Below are 12395 nucleotides of genomic sequence, written 5' to 3'. Positions count from 1 at the left end.
TAAAAATGGAAATGTAAAGGAAACATTGCCTCCAAACTGAAACCACCGGTGTGCATAATTTTATTGCCGACTCTCCATCCCTCTGTGCCTCAAGATTAACTAACTTGGACTGTCGGTGCCTGCACGGGCATTTATAACAATTAATTAGGCTGCCAATCGAATTTGTTGTTGTTCTTGCGACCATTTCTTCTTCTATGTTTCTCCTACTGCATGGTGATCATCCTTTGGCTTGCATCAATTTCTTTTCAAGCAAGCTAACATCACTCTCAGCATAGGCTCAGGCACTTGTATACTCATCTAAATTGTCATTGAGCGCTGTGTATCTTTACTCTTATACTGACCACAAAGTGAACTGCTTGATCCTAGACTCACCTGAATGTACACTTGTTAAAGCCGCATTAATCAATATCTTAACAATGCATCAGCTGACTGTGCGTAATGTGAAAAGGGTTTGATTGTCACTGTGGAGCTGTTGACAATAGATCTACGAAACATTTTAGCATCAGCTAATTGTTTTGTTCCTCCAACCCGGGACTTTGCTGTTTTAAATCGATCTCATGCCTCTCAACTGCTTTGTCTCTAGCAGGAGCAGGCAGCGGTTTTAAACAAAAAAAGCACTGACAATCTGCCAGTGCGCTACCTACCCAGGTAACGGACAAAGTTAGCAACAAGCTGGTGGAGCTAAAAGAACTAAATATTTTCCCCAGGAGATGGTGGAGACCAAAAGAGAAATTAAAGATTATTAGACTAAAATCTGTCAGGTGCGCCACTTCCGATGCTAATGTTGCTCCGTGTCTTCTGGATGTGTAAGTAGGTCATTTTTTTTGCTATGTTATAAGGTGATGTCAATGTTACAGTCTACAGTCTCCCAGATTGTTACAAAAAATCAATGAATTCAACCTTCTAAACATCAATTGGTTTCAATGTTGTAGCAGAAAAAATACACACCCAGAAATGAAATTGGCAGAGTGTATTGCAAAAATGTCTTTCCTATAAAGTAAGCTGAAAAGAGCTGAGATGTGTGTCAGACTTCAGACTCTGAAAGCCTTGAGTTTACTTTAATTAATTTCACAGGGTAAGCTACTCTAGCACACCTTTCATGAGGTAGATCTAAGGACACAAAGCCCTTGTTGCAAATTGGTGTGAGAGAATATCTCACCCTCACAAACTTGAGGTATTAGTGTTTTGTTTTAGATTCAAGGGTAAAGCTAATGGAACCTGAGAGTCTTTGCAATCTAGATTAGTGGAGAAGTAATCAGCAATTAATGCCTCTGGTTTTCCTCGTCACATCTGCTCTTTTCAGTGTTTGTATTCTCTCGCTCAACCTGTGCTTTCTAATTTGTCCTTCAGAGAACGCAGCTCAGTAATGCCACCTCATTAATTATTGAGAAACCAGAAACCAGAAGCTCTATATGAACAAAGTTTACAATACGAACGCTGCACTCAACACACTGGATGAAGGCCCTGAACTGAAAATTCAGAACAAATCTAAGAAAAAGTCTGGTAAATCTTGAGTATTGGCATCATGAAACCTTGAAGAAACATCAAACGCTGTCTGACGGTCTGAGAAACCACAAAGTGTTGGCCAGCCTTGAAAGAAAGCTGTCTGGGAATCTCCACAACACACAGGTTTTTTCTTTATTGTGGGTGTAAAGAGACATGGCTGAAAGTTAAGTGGAATCCTAAGAGTGGTTGCATGAGGCAAAGGAGTGAGGTAATGTCATGGCGGCCATTAATTCTAATTAGCAGAGAACATGACAGCAGCATATGGGTGTCCTCCAGTCAGCCAGACGGCTCCTCTCCCAGTCGTGTTCCTGTCGCTAATAGAGATGCCAAGACGAGGGAAATAAAAATTCAAACTTTGAAGGATGTTTTGTTCCTTCATTCTCTCTGGGAAAGATGGATGGGTCATAAGCTGAGGCCGGACAATGTAAAAGCATTCCTGTTGATCCTGTAGTAATGGCATCCTAGTAACTTGAAATTGCTGCTGTTTGCAGGCTAAAAAAATGTAAAATAACAAGAAAAGCCATTAAAGATTGATTTGAAAGTTTTGTGATGTATGTTCTTCTCTGCTTCAGTGCTCCAGTAGTTTAAAGTCCGATAGAATGAAAAAATGAAAAACACTTGACCTACAGAAAAAGCTACAGTAAATCACTCAGAAATAGTTGTAGTAATGCTTTTAGGCTTGATTGTTCAAAGCCCGCTGCAGGCCAACCTCAGACTTGGCTTCCTATTGGCATTTTCATTCAATTATTTCATTGTGGAACTTCATAATGAAATAAGATACTGTATGTATGTTCGTTGGAAGTCTGATTTGACCCCTAGTTCAAGATGTTAGCAGTCTCCCACATATGGCTCAGGATTGGATAGAGAATTATGTATTCCACTTAAAATGACGGATGGAAGATAAATTAGTGCCCATATTGTGATTAGGAATGTAATATTTCAAACTGAATGAGAAATTAACGTCTGAGCTGCAAGGCTACCGTGGACTTCATTTATTTAGTTGTTCAATGCTTTTCATTACATATTCAAATTACGTGTTGTTGTGACAGACGTGGTATTGGTGGGGGTATGGTAGGTGCTTGTTTAACATGTAAGTTGTGACTCTGAGCATTTTGTTCCCCAGATTACCGGAAGTAACAATGGTAATGTCTAAAATGTGTAATTTTTAGCAGTATTTTTAGTAGTAAAACACTTTTTTGTACACGATTGGAGCAGCACATTTTTCTTGTAAAGCTGATTAATCACTCTAACACTGTAAATATGGTATTTGATGAAACAGCTTCTATCCATTTAGTAGCTGTTCTGAAGCATTCCCTGGCTTGGGTTAAAATAACTACGGTGTCCTGGCTACATGACATAAATTAAGTATGTTACATACGTTACATGATGGAAGTTAAGTACGTCACGTCAGTTAAAATAAGTCTGAATTTTGGTTTTAAACACAAACCCCAGTCTTCTGGATGGAAAATCCTGTGTTTTGCCTGTCCATCCACCCTGACCTTCTCCATTTTTTCACTCTTTATCCTATACCACCATGCTCTGAGCGTCTAAAGCTTCAGTGGATGAATTTACATGAATTAGCTGAAAGCCTGGCAGGTCTCATACAGACACTAAAGGGTACTTCATGCGTCTGTATGAGATGCCAAGGGCAGTGACAAAACATCAGCATCCTCACATCCTCCAACTGTCTGGTCTTCCTCAGGCTATGAAGTTTGACCCCAAACAGTGATCACCCAATCACAGCTTAGCAACAGCAGAGTTAGGCAGAGCAGGCCTGTCAGGATTTAGATTTCCCCACATGTTGAAGTGTGGTGTATTGGGCAGTAGTGAGTGATAGTTTAAAGAGTTTGAAGAATGTATATAAAGACGGACGACGTGACAGCTCCCCATAAGTACATGTAAAATATATTTTTTCCCAAAGATAGTTCTTAACATGCTGATGTATGTTCAAGTGTTCTTCTTTCTGCTAAGTTTTGTTTTAATTAGAAAATCTGACAACAGCAAAATCAGCATAAGACAAGACTTCTTTTGTCTCCCTGTGTGTGAAATCAAGACCACATAAATTCAAGGATTATTAAAACTTTAGCATTGGTAAACAAGCTTACCAGACCCAGATAAAAATTTTGGTTTTTCTGAGCACTTCTCATTCAAGTTGGGCTAAACGTTTGAATTTAAACTTGTTCTTGAGCTTGAAAACAGTAGCAGCTTTTGATCAGATCGCATGAAAAATAAAAAAATCTGAACATCTGAAAGTCCATGACAATTGGGAAATTTCCATCTGAAGACCTCTCTGAAGACCATGCGATATGATCAAAGGCTCCACAACCTCTACAAAACAGATGTTGAGGTATTTCGAAGGTCAAGCACGAACAATATGGCATTTCCCTCTGCACATGTGGTGAGAATAGAGGGGATATCATGACTGCAGAGTCTTTTCTCTCTGAGAATGAAGCTTTTGAGAGACTCAGACTTGCTCTCTCTCCAGAGATATTGTCTATATCAAGGGAAGAGCCAAAAAAAGAAGCTGGCGAGAATACTAATGAGAGCTTTACGACTTGTTACACAAAGAGTTGATCGTCAGAGTGTGTTTCTCTCAATATCTGTGGCGGAGAAGCCTTTTTGATTTGTGCTTATTAACCACACATGTTGACACACTGGCCAGAGATCTTAAGTGGGATATCATCTTTAAAAAGGATTTTTTAAACTTACATACCGTAGATAAACATCAAGTACACCACCACCCCATTGCTCACACCTTTCTTTTCCTCCCTGTCTCTCCTCCTCTCTCTTTCTCTAAAGACCAGCCTGATATCCTCCGAGCCTAATCTCAGACTCTGCTACTTACATCAAAAGCCTGTCAGTCTGAGCACATGAAAGCCTGTTTTCTGAGAGCGTCCGACTGGAACACTCGACGCAGCTTTAATTTTATCCTCCGAACACTCGACAGAGGAGCTGATTTAGTAGCCCATCCAGAGATGTCTGTGGGGCAGCACATATACGCTTTATAAGTGTTTTCTTCTAATGGAAATACATTCAAATGTATTCCCCTTCATATCTATCCCTTTGACTTTAAGCAGCGCCAACTATAAAGTCTGAACTTCTGCAGCACAAACAAAACCTCTTCATCAATCAGGCTGATTCTTGGAATAAAAAAAAAAAAAAAAGAGGCAATCAGCTTTGGTGTTCAGCTCGTTCAATATTTCTGTCAACTTTCAGAGTCCGTCATGACATCTTTGTTTGCTGGCTGGCACGTGACGCGTCTACACTCTGACTTCAATAAATACAGTAAACAACATCTGGCTTTGTGTGAATTTTTTTTCATGACATTTCCGCATGTATGAAATATTGCACGCACCTACTAACACATTACAAATTGATGTAGACTCTGTGTATAAACAGCGTGCTGAATCTCGCCGTGTGTGTTGACTGAATGAATGGGTGAGTATCAGGATGATAGAATGTCATATTGCCAGCAGCTGCAGGTAGAAAATAGCCTGCAAATGCATCAGTCTCACCATTTTGAAAGAGTTGATTAATAGGAAAAAGAAAAAAAAAGGAACAAAAGCAGTTTGAGTTTGCTGAGGACGGTTTCTCTAACAGCACGCTGTCTTCGGAGGCTCTGATGGTACAACAGAAGGTGCAGTAATAAATCATGTGTTGCATACAAAAGCATCATAATAGCTCACGGGTTGTTCAATATTGAGATGCTGAGGCCTGAAACAGAATGTAGAGAGCAGCCTTTGTCTGCTTCTCTTTGAAAACATTTCTTTTTTTTCTTTTTCTTTTTTTTTGCTTGCAAAACATTGATTTGATATTCAGGTGGATTTCTCCCACAGCTCTTTTTTCACCATTATCACCGCACTTTATTCAAGTCAACAGACACACAGTGTTGTCTCAGGCTCGACAAAGCTTCTCACATATAAGACCACAGTGCAAAAAAATCTCGTCCTTAAGAAAATCTTCCTTAAGCTATTATGTAATGTGGATAATAATCAAGGACAGAGCAGCATTAGCTGAGAAGCATCCTCCACTTCAAATGATTATTTTTCTCTCCAACTTAGATAAGTAGGCTAAGTAGGACACTGTGGAGCTGAGAAATAGATCATTATCTGGCTGAAAAATAATGTGTTGAGAAATGATTCTGGCAATTCAAACATACAAAAGTCTCTTTTATGTTCGGTCTTCAGGGTAGTGACAATGTAACGTTCATCCTCTGCTGTGCACCAGCTTTTATACGCCTGGAAAAAAAATATCTGGGCTAACTCATTGGTCCTGCTTATACCGCATTCTGTGCTGATGCACAAATACACACGTTTATTGTACCGATGGTGAGTCGACTGTTGAAAAGCACACAGAGGTTTTAGAAAGGGGTGTTGATACATCTGTCCTCTCTGAAACGGTTGCAAGCCCATGTGCCAAGCCTGTCTGACCAATGATCCATTTGGTGGGAGACATTAACATATTGAACATGGGGGATATCGAGCCAAGGGATTACTGGAACACAATCCTGGATGGATCCGATCTGGAGGTATTAAAAATGAAATAAGAAATCTCGCAGCCTTGCATCAGGCTGCTCTGTTCTGCTCCGTTCGCTGCAGGTGATTTAGTAGGTTTAACAATAGTACTGATCCTGTGGGAAGATAACTCTTCTTCTCTCTGACCATCACTCCCTCCCATACTGTCTTTTTTCACACTCGTGCACACAAAGAAAGGCAAGTTCTCACTCAGACACCAGAGATTATTGGTCGCTCCTCTGGACTCGGTTCAAGCCTTAAGCTGTGAACTTCTTTTCATCAATACCACAGTGGATGTCAGGTGCAGTAAACAGCCTTTCAGTGTTTAGCCAGAGGGTGTGAGGGAAGCCTGAGCGTTAGACTTATGGTTTGAAAATGATTCAATTTAATGAGTCTCTGTCACTAGCGCAGAGAAAAAATGTAGCAAAGTTATGCCTATTCAGATGTTTTAGTCTTTGCTTTTTTACTTCTTTCATACTAAGTGTAAACCCGCGTCACCCATTGGTTTGTGAACTACTGTTTTGAAGCCTCAAAGTTTTGCATTACAGCCGTCGCCTACTTGGTTTTTTGGAGCCAGAAATGAGAATATTTGCTATGCATCTATCCTGACTGGTTCTGACTGAGAATGCGAGAACAGGCTGTGATAGCGACTTGTCAATCACAAGGTATCCACACCACAAAGCATACCCTGGTTTATCATCTATTTCAATCTAAATGGGATCCCAGTTTACAAAATTATACATCATGCTGCATTGAAGAAGACTTGAAATGAGCGTTTGAGACCGTAAACTCATTAGCAAACTGTTTGCTGAGGTAATAAATTAAGTTAGAAGTAGGCTCATTTTCTCATAAGCTTATATACAATGAGACTTCTTTTTTGCAACCAGTGGTCATTAGAAAGAAAGCACTTCTGCACTGGCTTCACTTTTCAGAATCAGAATTGCTATTTAAGATTGGAGCACCGGACCACAACTAAAGACTGCATTGAATTATCTGTAATACTGTACTTCTTTATGAAGCTCTATCGAAAGTTCAGTCAGGAGGACTATTCTTTTTGCATGCTTAGGCCAGTAGTTTATTTCTCAATCCATCCTGCATTCACTCCTCCAACTCATGCTCACTCTTTGCTGTTATTGTCTGCGGCCGTCAAATGAAATATCAGCTGTTTTCATGAGCTGGTCACATCTGTCCAATAGCACAGCGACACACCTTCAGTGTTAGCCTATGATCATGCTGCTGTCTTTTTAAATTCTCTCTGTCTGCCTTCCTTCTTTCATGCTGCTGTTATGCGCCCCCTCCACCTCCCCATCACTGCCCACTCTTCATAGATCTTAAGCTTCATCATTTCATCATCCTCATCAGCCTATCAGTGTCAAAAGAGTCATCAGCCTCCACCACCACCAGTGTCTTGACTCCATGGGGGGATTTATCTTGCTGCTGCTCAGGGCGATGCCCCTCAATTACAAAATCTCCCTGTAGAGTCGAAGCGGCAAAGACTTTCAGATAAGACTTAATTATCACATATCATTTGTCATAATAAACGGTTATCTTCATTTCATTCACTTGTCTCTCCTGATTGAAATGGTTTAACGTCTGGTTTATACCTGTATCTTTAAACTGATTCGTAAAAAGGTTTAAGATTTATGGACAGTTTATTTTGGCATTTTTACAGCATATTTTTAGCGTCATGAATTTGTGCCCTACGTGTGTTAACAATACCAGATATTTATTAAAAAATGTGAAATATGGAAATCATGTAAAAAGCAAAAACTCTACAAGCCCCTTAACCACTTCCTGTTTTAAAACAACGCTCTGGCTGTGGCTTCAGATAACAACAGCATTTGTGTCGGTGCAGTGCTTTAAGTCAAGGTGTTTCATCATTTAAAGGAACGTTCCTAATTTAATCAATAGAATTGATCACATATGCAAAAAAAAAAGTAATCATATGATTCCTTTTGGTGCCTGTTTTTCTCATGTCAGTTTAATTATGAGGACAGTGGCATGTTGATCTGAACCCTTATTCAGTCCCTTTAGCCACAGAAGACCAATTTGCAACCACTAAAAACTCCCCCAGTATCAAATCCGTTCCTTAGTTATTAAGCTCTGAAGATATTGGCCCCAGTAGGAAATTATAAATTCTCGACGACTGCTGATAGCCGTCTTATTTCAGTATCTTCATGATAGGCGAAAAGCGGACTCGCCATCCATTGGCCGCTCATGAAAAGGCTGATATGGAACTTGTCATTTTTTAGATGATAAACTTGTTTAATTCCACTGTGCTTGACACAGTGCTGAGAATATGCATGAGTGAATATGCATTATTAAAACGGCCTGTTCAGGCAGCCCTAACGCAATGTGGTGGTGGTGGTGGTGGTGGTGTGTGTGTGGGGGGGTCCTCCGTGTTAATCTTGCAGGCGTTCCCTGCTGCTGACGGTGCGTGTATCAAAAGTTAGGGGCAATGTTTCAGGTCTCGTTTCATAATCATGTGCAGCGTTTGCATATTTTACTGAAGATTTCAGAAGTGGTGGGATCCTGGCACACTCTTCTTGGATTTCTTCGATATCTGGACGTAGATATCAGAGGAGATGAATGAAGAGACACATTTATTAATATTTTATGTTTGTAAACTCAAATGGAGTGCGTTGATTAGCAGAAAAAAAAAAAATCACAATTTGAGGCAAATGCTCCATTATGTTAAAATATAGATGCCAGTTACTTCTAATGTTGCAGCAGTCACTTGGACTAATATAGCATTGGGTTAATGTGCGCATAGCTTTGCAAGAATATGCTAATTTCTACAGTCATGAGCAACTGTTGGAGAAACACAGTTTATTTAGTGACTATAATAAGTGAGATCCAGTTTCATAAACATAAACATTAGCATTAGGAAATCTATAAACTACACAATGAGTTGTAAAACATCTACAGCAGTGTCAGACAGTAAATGTAAAATTGAAATTGCACTCTACATCTTCTCTGCCGCTTGTGTTAACTTTCTGTGAGCTCCCACCTCTTTATGCAAAAGAGATTTCATCAGCACATTTTGAGAATTTATTAGGATCCATGGGAAACTCTGACTGCCAAAGCCATCTCCTACAATTTCATAAAACCACGTCAGAGGAATGTTTATCGGTTTTCAGCTTCTACCTTCATTTATATTACACTTAATTTCAATAGGAACAACATATTTCTATGTCTGATTCCTTTAAAGTGTTTGCAAATCACAGCTGTTATGGATGGCAACTTGTGTTTTCCTTTTTTTCCACAGACTCTTTGTCATCCCAAGTGTTCTCATCAATCTCTTAACGGCCCCTGAAAATAGACGTACCACAGGCAGATGTGGGCATACCAAATGCCCTTAATAAACATTTATCTGAATTGCTATTGTCACCCCTCGTTAGTTGTCATTTCATTCAGCGAACAGCTGAGGATCAGCAAATCTTCACTTGCCAGAGCCACAGCGCAGGCCCTCGTGTGGCCCCAGAGCAAGTCCAAGGAGCTGAGGGAAGCACCCGTCAATAACAGTAAGCCAATTAAAATCACTCTTCATTTAAGCTGTGATCTCTATTGATTGGCCTTTCGATTCTCATCCATCAGGCCAGCAGACTGCCTTGAAGGACTGAGGGGATAGACTGTCTGACTGACTCAGTTTCTCAGTAGCCACCGTGCCAACTACCAGCAGCTTTTCAGAGAATCAAGGCAGCTGGTTACACAAGCTGTTTTGTAGACTAAACAAAACCCTGAGTCCTTCAAGACTGAAAGCTGGTGGATTTGATTCTGTTGCAAAGCTGCACAGGGAATCAGCAACTGAAATGTCGACTGCATATCAAAGCAAACACAGAACACACAGTAAACAATAAAAATGATCAGAAATAAGTTTGGATCCAGGTTGTAAAACCAGCCCACGCCGACCAGAAAAACGGTCGTATAGGTCGCCTCTGCAAGCAAATCATTACGACAATTACGTTTATTGTTGCCAGTAAAGGGAGATGAATGAAGAGACACATTTATTAAAGGAGTAAAGGAGGAAGTTTGGTGACGTATAAAGAGCGAGAGAGTCCACATTTGAAGCAAGGTGGGGCGGATCGATGGATTTTGACCCACTGCTGTTCACGTCCCATATGAACCCACATTGAACTAAGCTAGTCACATATGTAATGTTTTTGACCCACACCATGATCTTTTCCTGAACCTAACCAAGCAGGTTTGCTGCCTAAATCTACCAAACTTTGACCGTTCCACACCGTTAACCACAAGAGGGCAAAGGTCTGCATGACGAAGGTCAGGTCACTGATACTCTCCAACTGTCATATACATTGTTTTGGGAAAGGTCTTATAAGTGGTTTTGGGAATCATTGGCTATTCTGTCATTTGGGTATGAGGATGTTAAAACTGGACTTAGACCATAGAGTGTAAACATTTTATTGATAAACCTTACAGGAACAAATCTCATCTGCTCTTGGCTTTAGACTCCTGAATTAAGCACAGAAGGTCTTACTGTGTGTACTGTGTACTGTGTGTTGTTTGTCACTGCTTTCCAAAATGACCCATGTGAGCATGTTGTGATCTGGTGCTCCTTTGTCCTTTTATGGTATCTTCATGTATAAGGTTCGGTTAGGTTTGGGCAACAGAAAGGTCTTCGTTAAAGCTACTCTAATAAAAAGATTGATGAAAAAGACATGTCTAATGTGAATGTGGTCACTCGTACAACTGTTTTGGTTCCCTCTTACCGCTCTCATCAGCATTACTTGTATTCAGACGGTGAAGAGCCCAGCTGGTAGAGCTGGTGTTGCTCCATATCTGCTGGATCCAGCGAAATAGGCACCTCTTCACTACCATACCCGCTGTTTTAAGATGAGATTAGATGTGGTCTGCTAGGAAACAAGATGTGAATCGCGCTCTCCAAAGTCCATATTGAAATAGTCATCCATCATCAGTCTCCTCTGAGGCTTTAAAACAACATGATGCTAATTTTCTGAAAGACAAAAGTCTTAATTCATGTGGCCACCAAAAGGCTTTATCAGGTGAATGTAGATAGTTTTAAGCAGTTGAACAAACAAAAATATCTGCACTTTCTTTCAGCTGATCGTTATCAGCCGGTGCTGTTGTTCATCCAGGGAGCACGTCTCACAGAGCGATGTGAACACAACACAGCTGTATGATCGTCCAGAGTTTCACTCTGACCATCAGCTCTGCTGCGATGAGTTCAAAACACGTTCTTCTACGGTGTCAAAAACCTGTCAAAGACCGTCTGCTTGACAATCAACTCCACGTGAAGGTCAGATGGATGATATGCGTTGGCCCAGAGGCTCCTCTCTTCTTTTTGTTCTTCTGATGCCGTCTCTCGCTCTCAGAGGCAGAGGGGGGTCAAGCAGCAGGGTGGGGGTTGGTGGTAGTGACTTGACATGAATTGTAAATGAGTGAATAAAAGTGTGGATGTGAGCGTCCATCTACACAGCACTGCTTCAGCCTTTTTTTTTTCTTTTTTTTTTTGCTTACTTTGATTTAATACTGTCTTGTAAGCATACCTAAATTTTAATAATTCTGGTGCTTGCAGATGCATTTCTACCAAGCTCTCTGTTTTCTTGCAGACTCAAAGGCCTTGAACTGTCAGTGTCTTCCCCCTCAAGCGCATACAGCACACTGTATCAACTTTCTGGTTCAGCAGCTTTGATAATAATCTGACCTCACCTGTTTGGTTGACTTGGGGAGTTATGATTTTCATTCTGTATGCTGTGCGAACACCACAAAGTGGGTGTGAGTATTCATCTGGCTGTTTTCACCCTCCTTTATTTTCCCAAAGGTTATTTTGCGACAACAAGCCCCCTCTAATGCACTGCAGTCTGAAGCGGCTTTGTCCTGGACTCAGGCCTTTTTTTTTTTTCTTTCACAAATCACTGCCAATTAACATTAAAAGCTGGCAAGAGATGGCACCTCCGTTTTCATTATCGTCCCCTGATAAAGAGCACCCACACAAACACACAGGAACAACACGTTAAAAGGTCACCGTGACAAGGTGATAACTGTGAACTTTGGCGAAAAACAGAAGCTGAATAACCTGGATTTTGCCATCAATTGTAATGCAAAAAAAAAAAATGGGGTTGAAAACTGCACCTGAAGGCTATATACATTATTACATGTAACTTTCATAAAATAATGATACACTAGAGAGGAAGGTTGCTGCTATGCCTTTGATTTATTTATAGTGGCATTTCAGGGAATGTGTGTACAGCTGACAGACCTGAAGTAGGTTATCTGTACTCCTACACTTAATACACCCTGAAAGTCGGGGGCACATCTGGCTCTTTTTCAGCCTTTATTCCTGCCTGCAGGCTGTGTTTCCGTAACATGCCTTGTATGCTATGTTTTACTGCC

This window comes from Chaetodon trifascialis, chromosome 14 (genome assembly GCF_039877785.1).
Source record: "Chaetodon trifascialis isolate fChaTrf1 chromosome 14, fChaTrf1.hap1, whole genome shotgun sequence".
In the NCBI taxonomy this organism is placed as follows: domain Eukaryota; kingdom Metazoa; phylum Chordata; class Actinopteri; order Chaetodontiformes; family Chaetodontidae; genus Chaetodon; species Chaetodon trifascialis.
The sequence above is the reverse complement of the archived record's forward strand: the minus strand, read 5'-3'. Positions refer to the sequence as shown.